Here is a 15,477-nt window from a genome sequence, read left to right on the forward strand (position 1 = left end):
GAGGTTGACCTCTGCGCTCTATCTGGATTCTCACGTAAACACACATGTGTGCCCATTCGTCCACACGTGGTAAGAGCTGTGAGAATTGGGAAACATCAGGTGGGATAGACTCTGGTACATAGAACCAGCTCAGTAGACATTAGCTTTAATTAATTTTTTAAGTATCATGCATTGCTAACTCATTCCAAAGAACTGCTTGTGCTCATTTGATAGAGGTGCCGCAAGAAAATCTTTAGATGCTGAGGAATTAAAACAACAAATGTGTTGTCTCACAACTCTAGAGGCTACAAATCTGAAATCAAGGTGACAGATGGCAGGGCTGGTTTCTTCTGGGGGTTGTGAAGACTCTTCCAACGGAGTCTTTGGGCATCTCCTTAATGTGTTTCTTCACTGTATTTCCCCTCCTCCTCCTCCCCTCCCTCCTCCCCCTCTCTTCCCTCCCCCTCCTCCTTTCCCTTCTCTTCCTCTTCCTTCTCTTTCTCTTTCCTCTCCCTCTCCTTCCATCCCCTCCCCCTCTTTCACACACACACACACACACACACATGCACACACACACACACACACACACACACACATGCACACACACCTGCACTAGTGTTCGATTCCTAACCATGACTGTAGTGTCGGATTGTGACCCAGTCCTTTATGAGCTCATGAACAGGTGACAACCAACCACAATCACTCTATTTCTAAATATGGCCACATTAAGGGTCTTATGTTCAGGACATCAGTTTATGCATTTTGAGAGGTGGCTAGAATTTTAACCACAAAATTTAGTCATGACACTGCCCATTACGGACCATGTGTCTTCATTGCGAATCTTTCCAGAGAGTGAGAGTAAGGAAATGAGCATCTCGGGCTTCACATTCTGTGCAGTAGCTTTTAGATGTCCCCTGCAGGTAGTAAATTCCTTTCTTTTGCAATGTATGGGGAGATTTACCAGCCACATGGAGGTGAAAGCTATAGATGTCACCAGAAGCCTAAACGATCTGCCTGCTTTCGGTTGAAGTCACAGATAAACTCAGATAAACAAAGAACATGAAAAACATGAGAAAAACTTTGTGATTCTTACCTATGCAGAGTTTTGTCAAAGAGAAATCATGATGAAAATGTGGAGGTTCAGAGAATGACTGTGGGAGTTAGTTCTGTCCTTCTACTGTGTTTTACAGGTAGGGTCTCTGAATTTCTGCTGCTCTGCTCCCTGAAGTCTTTCTATAAAGAATGGATTTCTCTGGATTTTGCCTTCATTGCCCCTCCCCCACATTGATGGATGGATGGATGGATTGATTGATTGATTGACTGGTTGTTTCTTTTAGCATAGGAACAAGAAAATCCTATTGCATTCATTTTGTCCCACCATGGGGGGAGAGTGGCAGTGCCCATAACCTGGGAACTTGCTCTTGTCTCTAGCCTTTGGACCAGTGATTATCAACCTGTGGGGCACGACCCCTTTGGGTGTTGAATAACCCTTTTACAGGGATCTCCTATGACCAAGAGAAAACACTTGTGACATTATGATTATAACAGTATCAAAATTATAGTTATGAAGTAGCAACAGAAATGGTTTAACGGTTGGGGGTCGCCACAGCAGAAGAAACTGCATTAAAGGGTAGCAGCATTGGGAACTAGACATTGGGCCTTGACTATGCTTTATAGAGAGCACAGCAAAACAAAGCGTGGTGCCTCTCACCAACTCACACTTTCTCATAAATGCAGAATGGCTCCCTTGACTGTTCAGAGTCCAATGAATAGTTTCAGCTGCCCGGAGGAGAAGCACCAAGAGCATCCTGGGGATGCTCTTTCACCTACAGCCACAGTTCACTCTGACCTTGGCTCGGAGGGAACCTGGATGGAAAGAAGACAACCCCCAAGTTTCATCCCTAGAAGGAGATGGGAACCGAGAGGGGACAAAATAGAAACTGTCCTCCGCCGCTGCTAATCAGCAGGCATACTGGCTCCCTTCCTCATGCCAAGCTGAGTTTTCTGTTCTCATTCCTCTTACCTCTGCCTTCCTCACCCACCAGACACCAGACCTCCTTCTGTTTGAGAGCCACAGATTTTTAATTTTGTCAGTCTGAGCCATCCCACCCAAATCCTATGGCACCCGTGCAGGGTGCACCCACGCCATGGGATGAAGATGCTGGCCTCGACCCTGCCACTCGAGGTGACTCTGCCCATAGCTTCAGTCGCCCGTCCAGGCTCAACAGTTAATTTCTAGCTACGCACTTTGAAAGGCAAACGGGATTTGTCTCCATCCTCTTTAATGCTCACCATTAATATTTTTTAAAAAGAAAATGGAGAAGACTTTCAGCATCTCCGACAGTGTGTTCCGTGAGTTTCCTGGTGGGAGGTGATGAAGGCATTTTTTAACTGACTAAAAATGGTTAGCCACAACACCATGAAAATATCCCAGAATGTTTTAAAATGAAGGGGGAGAAAAAATCCTCTGTGCCATGGAATAGCAGTTGAGAGGGGACTCAGGGGCTGCTGGCAGCTCTGAATGGCTGATTTTATTTTCTCTAGACCTCTTTAGTAATTTCCATGCCAATTTCCTTCTACTTCAAAAAAATAAAAAATAAAAATCAAGCCTCCCAAAGTTCAGAGGGGGAAAAAGTATGGGCCATTTGTTATTTTGGACACAGATGATTCCAGCCGAGGTAGAACATTAAAATGTTTCAAGAAGCACAGCCTTTGAACTACCGCGATGTCTCTCATCTGTCACCAACTCTTCCCAGATGTGAACCCTCTCCATCGGGAGCAGAACCCTTTTGTGGCTCCGCATGCTTCAGGGAGCCCTCCCTGGGTACCTTTTTAAGTGGTGGGACTCAGCCAGGGTTTGTTACTAATGCTTACCAACTACTTTTATCACACGGAGATCTAAGCTACAAATTATGGCAGACAACATCGTTTCTGAAAGCTTCCGCCATTTTCAACTTTTCGGTCTCAAAGAGTGTAGACGCCCAGCCCGCTGCTTTGTTCTGTGTTCCTGACTGGAGAGGTTGGAATGAGGGGCGGGGATCAATACGGTGCTTGGTATCGTGCTTCGTGTCCCTTTAGAGGGCAACTTCTGATCATATGTCTGGAGGCCAAAAGTACACGGAAGCTAATTTCGTTACCACACGTGGAAGTGTGAGGGAGATTTCGGCTTTACTAATTATTCCTTCGAATAGCAGTGAGTGCACATGTGAATTGAATTGTTCCGGTTGTTAACAACTTGAGCTATTGTATTGATTTGAATTTCAATAGTGAGAATTTCTACTCCCCTCCCTTTCCTCCCACTGTTCTACACTTCGATGCCCCTGAAGGAACTTATTCCAGACCTTCTCAAATAGCTCTGCAAGCTCTTAGGGTGGCCACTCTTCTTTCATTAACTCAAGAGCCCTCCTGCTTAGGGAGAAGCTCTTGGGCGAGCCTATATAACCTTGACTTGGAAATTGAGGGTGTCAAGCGCTGAAAGAGATAGGCAGGGGAAGGAATGCGAAGTTCAGACCGATGTAGGAGAAACAGGAAGGGGGAGAAAACTCTTCTCGTCTAAACTCACAGGTCAGCACTCGTGCAGGGTGGCACCTGCTTTCCACCTTTATGCTGGGATTGGATTACAGTGGAATGGCACAGAAGAGCCAAGCATAAATGCAGATCTAAGCCCTTCCTCCCGGTTAGTGTGTCAGGGAGATCTTCTTCCAAACGCACAGGGACTGGATTTACAGAGAACTACTCACTCTGTATTTCTGTTCCATTGGCCGAAACGGAGTTTAGTTGAGTTTAAAACTCAAACATAGATCTCTGCTGCCTGTGAAATGCATAGACGACCAACCAGGTCCATTTTACCAGATCTTGGTTTTATTTGATCTTTTCCAAATTGTTTGAGAACAGAAATATGGTCCTGTTTCATTGGGCCTTTTACTTTGGTTTACCTAGACAACTAAGGGAAGGGTTTGTGGGTTTTGCTTCGAGGTGTTATATGACTTTCCCCTCTGGCTACCCTCAGTGAGAACCCAAGTAAGCCTCTTCTGGAGCACATTTGAGCTGTCAGGGACTCTGCTTTGGTGAGTCAATTTGAAGTGATGCTGGACATCTGTTCCCTCCATCTAATGGTGAGGCTAATTGCTTTACGCCATGGCTAAGTAGCCATTATACTACATTCTTGGGCTCTGATGCTTATCTTTGATGACTCTAATCACTCCCCAAATATCAGATTTCCTAAATCACTTAATTCCCCATCAAAGAGAGGGGTGAAGCCGATATTATCTCCTCTCATTTCGGGAAAGGAGCCAACAAGACACGTGTGCATAATGATTTATGAGGCTTAGAAGGTGGACCACACCTGCAGACACTGCGCTGGTTTGTTTCACCCTCTCCTCAAGTATTTTATGTAAATGAGCATTGATATCATGCCTGGGTGCCTAAATTCTAGTCTTGATTGTGTGATTCATTTGCAGTGTGACTCTTGGATGTGAAGGAATCCACTTCTCGGAGCTTCTTTTGCTTATCTACCAAATGAATGAGTTGGTCCAGATATGACAGAGCCATTTCTTAAGATTTTCCAGCATCTAGATTTAATGATGACCTTTGCTGAAGACAGTGGGGGTGGGGGTGGGGGACAAGGATGAGGTGTGACATTATTTTCTTTTCCAAAGTTTTGAATCAAGTGGATTGATCAAAGAGGTAACATATCTGCTTACAGAACTTCATCTACTATGTGGCATAATAGTTTGATACCTATTTTCATTTTATTCTTATTGGATAGCCTTGGCTTTTTTTTTCTTTTTTTAAAAATGTGTTCCTATGTTACATATGGCTGGCCACAGAGGCACAAAAGGACACTGGATCCTCTGGAGCTGGACATATAGGGTTGTGTGCTGCCCAGCATGGATGTTTGGAAACAACTCTGTCCTCTGGAAGACCAGCAAGGGCTCCTAATCGTTTAACTACTTCTCTAGTGCCGATAGTTCTAATCTTGTGAACATTTCTTAATGTTGGCACAATGGTGAACTTAATCTGTGCCAATTGCTTTTCATGAAGGAATACAGTTTATTAATTTCTTTTTAAATTAGTGGTTAAGGGGCTGGAGGAAGGGTTCAGTGATCACATGCATTTGATGCTCTTCCAGAGGACCTAGGCTAACAAGCGACCACACAGCAGTGCGTAACCGTCTACAATCATAATTCTAGGGGATCCAACGTAGTCTTCTGTTTTCTGTGGGCACCAGGCACACATGCATGCAGTCAAAATACCCACCCATATACATTAAATAAAAATAAATAAAAATGAAGTTAGTGGTTAAAATGACCCTGAGATTCCACCTCACACCAATCAGAATGGCTAAGATCAAAACCTCAGGTGACAGCTGATGTTGGTGAGGATGTTGAAAAAGAAGGACACTCCTCCATTGCTGGTGGGATTGCAAACTGGTACAACCACTCTGGAAATCAATCTGGAAATTTCTCAGAAAATTGGAAATAGGTCTACTTGAAGATCCAAGCTATAACACTCTTGGGCATATACCCAAAAAGATGCCCACCATGCCACAGAGGCACATGTTCCACTATGTTCATGGTGGCCTCGTTTCTGATAGCCAGAACCTGGAAACAAACCAGACGTCTCATGGCAGAATGGATGCAGAAAATGTGGTTCACTTAAACAATGGAATATTACTCAGCTATTATGAATGAGGACATCCTGAGTTTTGCAGAAAAATGGATGGAACTGGAAAATATCATCTGAGTGAGGTAACTCAGACCCAAAAGGCCATGCATGGTATATACTCATTAATAAGTAGATATTAGTCAAAAACTAGTACAGAATCCCAGGATACAATCCACAGAACTCAAAAAGGTTAACAAACTAACAGGCCCAAGTAAGGACACCTCCACCCACTTGGGAAGGGGAAGAAAGCAATCGCAGGAGTGGGGAGAGAGGGAGGGATCTGGGTGGGAAAGGAACAGGGAGGAGAAGAGGGAAACATGATCAGGTATTGGGTTGTAGTGGGGAAAAGGACTGAAGCCCTAAGGGCCAACAGAAAGAATGGAAATAGGCAACCTCGGTAGGTAGGAGTTAGGGGGAACCTCCAGAATGTACCAGAGACCTGGGAGGTTAGAACCCTTAGATGAAATGCCCTACAATAGGGAGAGGGAACTTGTAGAGCCCACCTGCAGCAGAAAGACAGGGCATCAAGAGAGGGATGAGGTTGCCCACAGTCAAACTCTGACTCATAATTGTTCCTGTCTGAAAGAACTGCAGGCACAAAATGGAGAAGAGCCTGAGGAAAAGAAGGTCCAGAGACAGGTGCAAATTGTGATCCTGACACTATTACTGAGGCTGTGGCGTGCTCACAAAAAGGGACCTACCATGACTGCTCTCCAAAAGACCCAACAAGCAGCTGAAAAACTCAGAGGCAGATATGTGCACCCGATCAATGGACAGAAGCTACTGACTCCTGTGGTTGAATTAGGGAAAATCTGGAAGAAGCTGAGGAGGAAGGCGACCCTTTAGGAGGACCAGCAGTCTCAACTAACCCAGACAACCAAGATCTCCTAGACACTGGGCCACCAACCAGGCAGCATACACCAGCTGAGATGAGACCTCCAACACATATACAGCAGAGGACTGCCTGGTCTGTACTCAATCAGAGAAGATGCACCTAACCTCAAGAGACTGGAGGCCCAGGGAGTGGGGAGGCCTGGTGGGGTAGGGGGAGGGTACATTCTCGTGGACACAGGAGGAGAAAGTATAGGATGTGGAACAATAGAGGGTGGACTGGGAGAGGGTAAAATTCGGACTTTAAAAAAGATTAAATAAAATAAAAAAATTAAAGAGAAAGGCCTGGTTTTAAAAAAAACCAAATAAACAAAAAACAGTAAACCCTTTCAAAAGGTCGAATTAAACACTGCCTTTCTGGCTTCTGAGATTCTTCAAGTTTCTCCAGCATGAACATATCATTGCTATGAGATATAACGGGTATCATTTTGCTACCAGAGGTAAACCCTGAAGTGTTCACTGAGGTATTCACGTAGCACAGTGGCTCTTGGAAGGTCATGACCCACGAGTTCCACCTCTCCCAAGTGGCCTTTTCAGTATCTATCTGAGATCTCACTCCTCTTGTGCTTCAGATGTTTCAAGGGATTCCTTTTGGGTTTGTGATAAATCGTCAACCCTGTAAGTTTGTTGAGGAAACCCTGTGAGTTTGTTGAGGAAACCCTGTGAGTTTGTTGAGGAAACCCTGTGCTTATTCACCACTGTTCTCTAGACCTGAGAAGGAAACCAGGTATGCAGTAGCAGGCACTGATGAGCGTTAAAATCCCCCTTCCTCTCTGGCTAGCCCCCCTTCCTCTCTTCTCCCTTCTTTCTTATTTGATGTCAAACACCTATTTGCAGAGAAGAGGGTAGAGGAAGAGGGAGATAAAGAGGCATTCATGTATCTACATAAAATCTAAGATTCAAAAAATGAAAGACATCACACAATATTTGTCTTTCTGAGTCTGGCTTAGTTTGCTTAATATGATAATCTCAAGTTGCATGATATTCTAATCTTATTTAGTCCTTCTTCTTATTGCTCATTACATTACCGAATTTTTCCCTTTTGGATGAGTTTAGAATTTGTAATTCCATAATTATTTGTGCGAATATTAGTTTCCGGATGGTCTCCTGCACTGGACTAGATTTTGTGTTACAGAAGGGCAAGGCTGCCCCTGCTTCATTTAAACGGTCCTCTCCATAGTTAGGAAAGCATCTGTATACAAGTGTTCGTTAAGAACTCATTATTAAGAAAACCATTTTAGAGAATAAATTGGCAAAGTTCCAGAAGCAGGTTTCTGATGGTTAACTGGGCTGAGAGAGCACACACTGCTTTCTAAATAACTATGCTTTTACTCACAGACAAAACAGAAGCCTGTCCTTGCCGTGTGTCAACATGCCTTATGATAAAAATATCTCTTACATTCTAAGAGAACTTTTGCTGGGTCTCATAGTCAGAGTTAATAATAATACACTGTGAGGATACTTAAGATTAAGATGTTATCTGCTGTGAACTTAGCCCACTTGTTTAACCCACCTTTAAGAGAATAATGTAACACAGCCGACCTTACTTGCCTTGAGATTCCTATGCAGTCAACGTTTACAAATTAAGCTAATGCATAGCTCTAATCAGAAGTTATGTACTCTTCTACGCCCCTGACCCAAGAGTAATGCATGGGTGTCGTAATAATTATTTTCTGGAAACAGAAACTATACTAAAAATCGGCTTATAAATGAGTATCCGCCTTAAACACTGAAAGCAGCATGTGGATATTGTTTGAGACACCGTGGGGTTTGTAATATTTCTGGCTATTTGGGTAAGTTGGGGACAGTCGGTGTTAGTGACATAAACACTCTGTTAAAGATTTCTGTAAAGCAGCCCTCATTTCTTCCCATGTGATGCTTTCTGTGTTGCTCAGTGGAAGAGAGAGCAACACCACAGACATACAGATATGTAGGGGCAGTGACAGAAGAAGGCCAGGCATAGATTCAGAAGACAGACCTTCGACAGGCACAGATTAAGATCCATACAGCAGACAGTTAGAAGGATGGCAGGCACAGGGAGGGTGAAGTAGAGATTTCAAATCTGGGATTATTCTTGGTTAAAACACAACAAGGGTGTGCTTTGCCTTCTTTCTGTGACACGCACACATCTGGTGACTCTGATTTTATTACTGACCATTCAAATGGACAGTAAAAATAAACAGTGGTGAACACAGACACTCATGGGTGCCCAAGATGCAGAAAATAAGCAATGGATATAAGTGCATCCTTAAACAAGTCAGTTATGTCGCGCCCTCTAAGGCTCAGGGAATCATGTGAAAGAGAGGGGGTTGGAGGTATGTAAGAGCCGGAAGTCAGGGCAAAGGGCTAGGAACACCACCATATCACTGAATATTAAAAAGAAAGCTGAAGTTTGAGGTGGTTACTTATCCTAAATACTTCATGTCAGGTTTCACAAGGATGCATAACACTAGGCATATAACATAGAATATTTGCTAATACTAAATGTTACATCCATGACAAACTTTTAAAAGGGCAGAACACTGAAAAGCAAGCCCCCCAACCCCCAGCCCCAGGGGCAAGCTCTGCTGTGAGGCTCACAAACGTTCTCGTGGTGATCATCTTGAGACATCATAAGCACACATCTAACATATTATCGGTGAGTATTTTTCTGGTGAACATGACAATGGATTGCACCTTTTATTGTAAATCTCTGCTAAAAACTAGAGGGGGGGCGATGAGATAGAAGCTTCTCGCTCTGTTCATAAAAACTGTATAAATTAAGCTTTTCCCAGCTGACAACAAAAAATAATTTAGGCAGTTATTGATTCTTTTGCCTTTGTTTATAGCTGTGGATCGGAAAGTTAATATGAATGCGGACTGTCACCCAACACCTAGAAAGAACTGAGAGTTCTCTAATGAGGTAACAGTAAAGTTATTACTTTCTTCAAAGATGCAATTCCATTCTTAAGACTTTGCTGTGGCAATGGCAGCTACCCGGAGAGACAGGAAAATTTCAGGTTCTTACATAAGAGCTACATTGCCTAAGCCGGCTCTGGGTGATGCACCATCCCCTTAAGGTGCTCCTGACAGAAGCCATCCAGACTGGTAAAGTCATCTATGGAAGTTGGCTGCCCACAACAATAGAGTGAAGACAGCAGGCAGTTCTGCTTCTCTATTCTGAGGCACGGGGCAGTCCCTGCTGGTTACACATTTCTGAGGCACGGGACAGTCCCCGCTGGTTACAAGTTTCTTGGTCTGCTTTGTGCTGCACATAACTGTTGGTATTTGCTCCCTGTGGTCACTAAGCACCACTGATGGCAGTTTAAAACAGAAGATACTTATTCTTTGGATTTGGGGGGTAATCTTAAACTTTGGATCTGAAGTATCCCCCAAAAGACCCGTTTTCGAAATTTGGTCTCAGCTGGTATATCCAATCACTGGTGACAGTACCATGGGAGATTTACTTAAACATAGATGGGTTCATGATTGAATAGTGTTATTCGGAGGTGTCTTAGTTATCTGTAGCTGTCAATGTGACCCAAGCCAGTCACTTGGGAAGAGGAAACCCAAATTGAAGAACTGTCTAGATAAGTTTGGGCTGTGACCATGCTTATTTTGAGGTATTTTGTTCATTGCTAACTGATGTAGGAGAGTCCAGCCCACTGTGACCAGAGCCATACCTAGGTAGGTGGGTCTGGACTACATAAGAAATATGTTTGAGCAAGTCAGTAAGCACTGTTCTTTCTTAGTTTCTGCTTGGCTTTCTTTGATGGTAGATTATAACTGTAAGCCAAATAAACTCTTTTCTTCCCTAAGTTGCTTTTGGTGATGGTGTTTTGTCCTAACAAGAGAAAAGCAAACTAGGACAGGAAGTGATAGAAACATAACTAGGGGGAGCCTAGTCAGAGGAAGGAAGTAACTAAAGAAGTAGCCAGGGGTTATAGCTTCTATCTGTCATCTATCTATCTATCTATCTATCTATCTATCTATCTATCTATCTATCTATCTCTTTATCTCTCTCTCTATCTATCCTCTATCTATCTATCTATCTATCTATCTATCTATCTAATCTATCATCTATCCATCATCCATCCATTCTATCTATCCTATCTATCCTATCTATCTATCTATCTATCTATCTATCTATCGATCTAATCTATCATCTATCCATCATCCATCCATTCTATCTATCCTATCTATCCTATCTATCTATCTATCTATCTATCTATCTATCTATCTATCTATCGATCTAATCTATCATCTATCCATCATCCATCCATTCTATCTATCCTATTTATCTATCATCTATCTATCTATCTATCTATCTATCTATCTATCTATCTATCTAATCTATCATCTATCCATCATCCATCCATTCTATCTATCCTATCTATCCTATCTATCCTATCTATCTATCTATCTATCTATCTATCTATCGATCGATCGATCGATCGATCTAATCTATCATCTATCCATCATCCATCCATTCTATCTATCCTATTTATCTATCATCTATCTATCTATCTATCTATCTATCTATCTATCTATCTATCTATCTATCTATCTATCTATATCATCTATCCATCCACCCATTATCTATCTATCTATCTATCTATCTATCTACCTACCTATTGTCTATCTACCTATCCATTCATCTATCATCTATATGTCTGTCCATCTGTCCACCCACCCATCATCTATCTATCTATCTATCTATCTATCTATCTATCTATCTATCTATCTATCCATCCATCCATCCTATCTATCCCCTATCTATCTATCTATCTATCTATCTATCTATCTATCTATCTATCTATCTATCTATCTATCTAATCTATCATCTATCCATCATCCATCCATTCTATCTATCCTATTTATCTATCATCTATCTATCTATCTATCTATCTATCTATCTATCTATCTATCTATCTATCTCTATCATCTATCCATCCACCCTCTATCTATCTATCTATCTATCTATCTATCTATCTATCTATCCATTTATCTATCTATCATCTATATGTCTGTCCATCTGTCCACCCACCCATCATCCATCTATCTATCTATCTATCTATCTATCTATCTATCTATCTATCTATCTATCCATCCTATCTATCATCTATCTATCTATCTATCTATCTATCTATCTATCTATCTATCCATCCTATCTATCATCTATCTATCTATCTATCTATCTATCTATCTATCTATCTATCTATCTATTGTCTATCTACCTATCCATTCATCTATCATCTATGTCTGTCCATCTGTCCACCCACCCATCATCTATCTATCTATCTATCTATCTATCTATCATCTACCTATCCATCCACTCATCTATCCATCCATGCATCCATCCATCCATCCATCCCATCACCTATCTGCTCAGTTTTGCTACATCTTTCTTCCCGACTGCCACAGGTGGAACAGCTTTTCTCTGCACGTTGTTTTGCCTCCCTACATCCCAGAAATAGAGACAGCTGAACATAAGCACAAACCTCTGAAAGTGTGAGCTGTAGTAGATTACTCTTCCTTGTAAATTGTTTTCTCTTGTGTGCTTTGTGCTAGCAAAGAAAGACTGACCAGCAGTGAGCATGGCCATGTTCCCTCTGAAGTTTCTAGAAAAAGATGCTTCCTTGCCTTTTCAAGCTCAGGATGCTGCTTAACATTTTTAGGCTTTTAGCACTCCCTGCTCCTGTGCCCTAGGCTCTTCATTGTCACATGGCATTCTTTTATGTGTCTCTGTCATCACAGGTTTCTTGGGAAGATACCAGTCATTGGCTGCAGGCTGTTCTAATCCAGTAGGAACTCATTCTTCACTTACCTGATTATACATGCAAAGAGTATTTCCAGTCATGTTCTCAAGAGCCAGGTGAACTGGAATCCTGGGATGGTAGGGGTTAATATGCAGCCCAGTGCAGGTGAAATGCAACCTAGGAAGGCCAAAGCCTGCATTCATCTAAGCATCTCCAGGCAACCCATGTTGGCCTTGCTCTGCAGCCTCTTCAAGTCAGCAGACTCTACGTCTTCCTCTCTGTGCGGTCTCACACCGGCAGTGCAGAGAACTGCTCCAGGCTATCGGGTCTTACATGAACTCTCCTGTCACTGAAGTCTACCCAAAGATGTGCCTTAACCCACACCACCACCAAAGCTGGAGCACAGAGGGGTTAGGCAATGTGGGATCTGAGGCGGATTGAGACAGAGCTTCCCTTAGTCCCAGCTTTGGTCTTGCTGCTGCTGCATTGTGTATGGAGATTAAAATGCCTTTTTGTTAAAATGGAAATGCAGCAGGCAGCCCACACAAGCAACAAGACTGTGACTGTGTGTCTCAGGCAGGCATATTTTGGGTGGTACTCTGGAGGAGTTATGAATGGATCGGGCTCCCCCACCCCTACTTGCAGCTGTTAGTCATGGTAACACTTTCTTCCTGGGCTGAAACAAGTTGCTTTTGCTGACAATATCTGTGTACAGAATGTGCCAATTTCAGAGTGTGTGGAATAGTAGTGTCGGGATGGGACCTCCAGATTGTGGCCTGTGAGCCTGAAGATTAGAATAGTGTGTGTGTGTGTGTGTGTGTGTGTGTGTGTGTGTGTGTGTGTGTGTGGTGAGTACAATATTCACCCTCGGTGACAGTGCACTATCAGATTTGTAACCTACGCATTGTTTTTATTGTTAATGGAGGAACAGATACATTGCCTAAAGGTTGGTGACAAGCCATTCTAGTTCAAAGTCTTTTCTAATAACACTTCACTTTGGCCTGACCTTGATTCCTTAATTCCTTCTCAGTTTTTAGGTCTCCACACTTAGACGTATCAGATTCTTCAGAATGCCTCTAAACTTCCCATAAGACATGACCACTACATTGTTAACATGAGTATAAATCCTTAGAGGGAAGAGGATATTGGAAATAGCCAGTGGAAAAAGCATTTATTTATGCAATAATATTTGAAGTCTAATACGCTTAAGGGGCTAGACTTCAGATGAGAATGCCACAATGGATATGATATTGTTTGTTCTCCATCATCTCTACAAACAGCTTTCCAAGTGGCCCAACCCTTCAAAGCTAGAAAACGATCCCCACAAACATGTCACTTTCTGTGTTTTAGGAGTCTCAGAGGGTCCTTTAATGGAAAATCTCTCTGGGCATATTAGGTTCCTTTAATGGGTTATCGCTGAAAACAGCGCACTTCTACATGACGGAAGAGAACAAAGGTTTTTCTGCACTGGTGTCTTCCTGCTCAGTTACTCCATCACTCAGTCAATAGAGACATGCAGCCATCTGACCAACATGAAGAGAAAACACTAGAAACTAAAGGTCCAACATAGACAGACAGACAGACAGACACATGACAGATGGGCAGGTGGGTGGGTGGATTGAGCAATAGATAGGTAGATAGTAGATGAATAGGTAGCTAGATGATAGATAGATAGATAGATAGATAGATGATAGCTGGGTGGATGGATGGATAGATAGACAATGTGGTGTTGAGTCCAAACTAAGCCAAACTAACTTAGATGAGTTACTAAACATTTTAGGATCTCAAAAGCAGATATTCCAAGTGGTAGTGTGTACTGCCTATGGGAGACCCAAGAAGCTTGATTGGCATTGGAGGGGTGATATGGGCTTCGAAAGGACAAGAACTTGTGTGTCAAAGCCCCTTCCATTATATCCTTCTTCTGCCATTTACTAGCTGTGCAGCCTTGAGGGGGGTGCTTTAACTTCTCTGAGGTCACCTTTCCAACCACTGATCAAGAGCATAGAGAATGAAAGAAGATGTGTCAGTCAAATGCCTGATGTACGAGAGGCCCTGGACAGATAAGTGATGTTATTCCTAACAGAAAAGAGAGGAAACAGTAACGGCAATAAATTCCAATGTTTATTACGTACGAGATAAGCATGAAGAAGAATCAATACCACAGTGTATTTGTATGCAGTCTTGGTAGAAGTATGACATTCCTAAAGAGCAAAGAAGTCTTCTGAAATGCAATCGATGGGAATGTATGTATTTATGTATATACTATATAAATATGTCATATATACATATATTTACGTGTACCACATAAGTACAAGAATTCATAAAATGTGCACATCCCAATATACATATACATATATATGTTTGTGCATATGTGCATATCCCATATATATGTATGTATAAGTACATATGATTATATGTATGCATGTATCCTATTCATGGAATGTAACATATTTTGTATAGTGTGGAAAACATGAATATAAATGATTAATACCTAATTTTAAGTCATAAAATAAAATGCTTGCCAGCAAAATACGTTGAATGACTGGGAGGCATGAATAGTTGGCAGACATGATTTCAAGGTTAATTTCTATTTGTTCAAGGGCTCCCCTTTGCACTGTGATGGTGTTGTTTTTGTTAGCCTAGGTAACAGGTAGTCATAGAGTACCAGATGATATGGAGGCAGGAGAGATATCTCACTAGTTAAGGATGCTGGCTGCTATTTCAGGGGATGAGAGTTCAGTGCCCCGCCCCAACATGGGAGATTCACATCCATGTGTAATTTCAGCTCCAGGAAATCTGATTCTGGCGTCTGTAGGCATCTGCACATACGCACATACATAAATAATAAAATAAGTCTTAAAAGGAGATGTTGAAATCCATTTTAGTAACAAAAAATGCTAACGTGACATTTTATATTATGCTTTGAATTTAAATGTATGATCTTATTCTATGGTGTCCGCTATATGTAATAATATACCAATGTCATTGTGAAAAAAAATACACATTTAATGTCTTTTGCTTACAAGTTACATGGTCATTATAGAAATTTAAAAGCGCAGGGTCAGGCTAAAAAAATAAGATGAGGGGAAAAAAATCTTAGTTCCCAATCCAAGAGGACAGATCAGCCTCCTCTCTGAAGTTTTACATGCACATACCATAAACACTTTATTAAAAAATGAAATTAGGGGCTGGAGAGATGGCT

The 15,477-nt window shown here is 42.0% G+C and overlaps 1 protein-coding gene across 5 annotated transcripts in view; it reads right to left on the minus strand.

The window, feature by feature from the left end:
* Rsu1 (Ras suppressor protein 1) overlaps window positions 1-15,477 on the minus strand; it is a 248,280-nt gene that overhangs the window by 42,755 nt on the left and 190,048 nt on the right. The window lies entirely within an intron of this gene.

The sequence above is a fragment of the Rattus norvegicus genome, chromosome 17 (genome assembly GCF_036323735.1).
Source record: "Rattus norvegicus strain BN/NHsdMcwi chromosome 17, GRCr8, whole genome shotgun sequence".
NCBI lineage: Eukaryota > Metazoa > Chordata > Mammalia > Rodentia > Muridae > Rattus > Rattus norvegicus.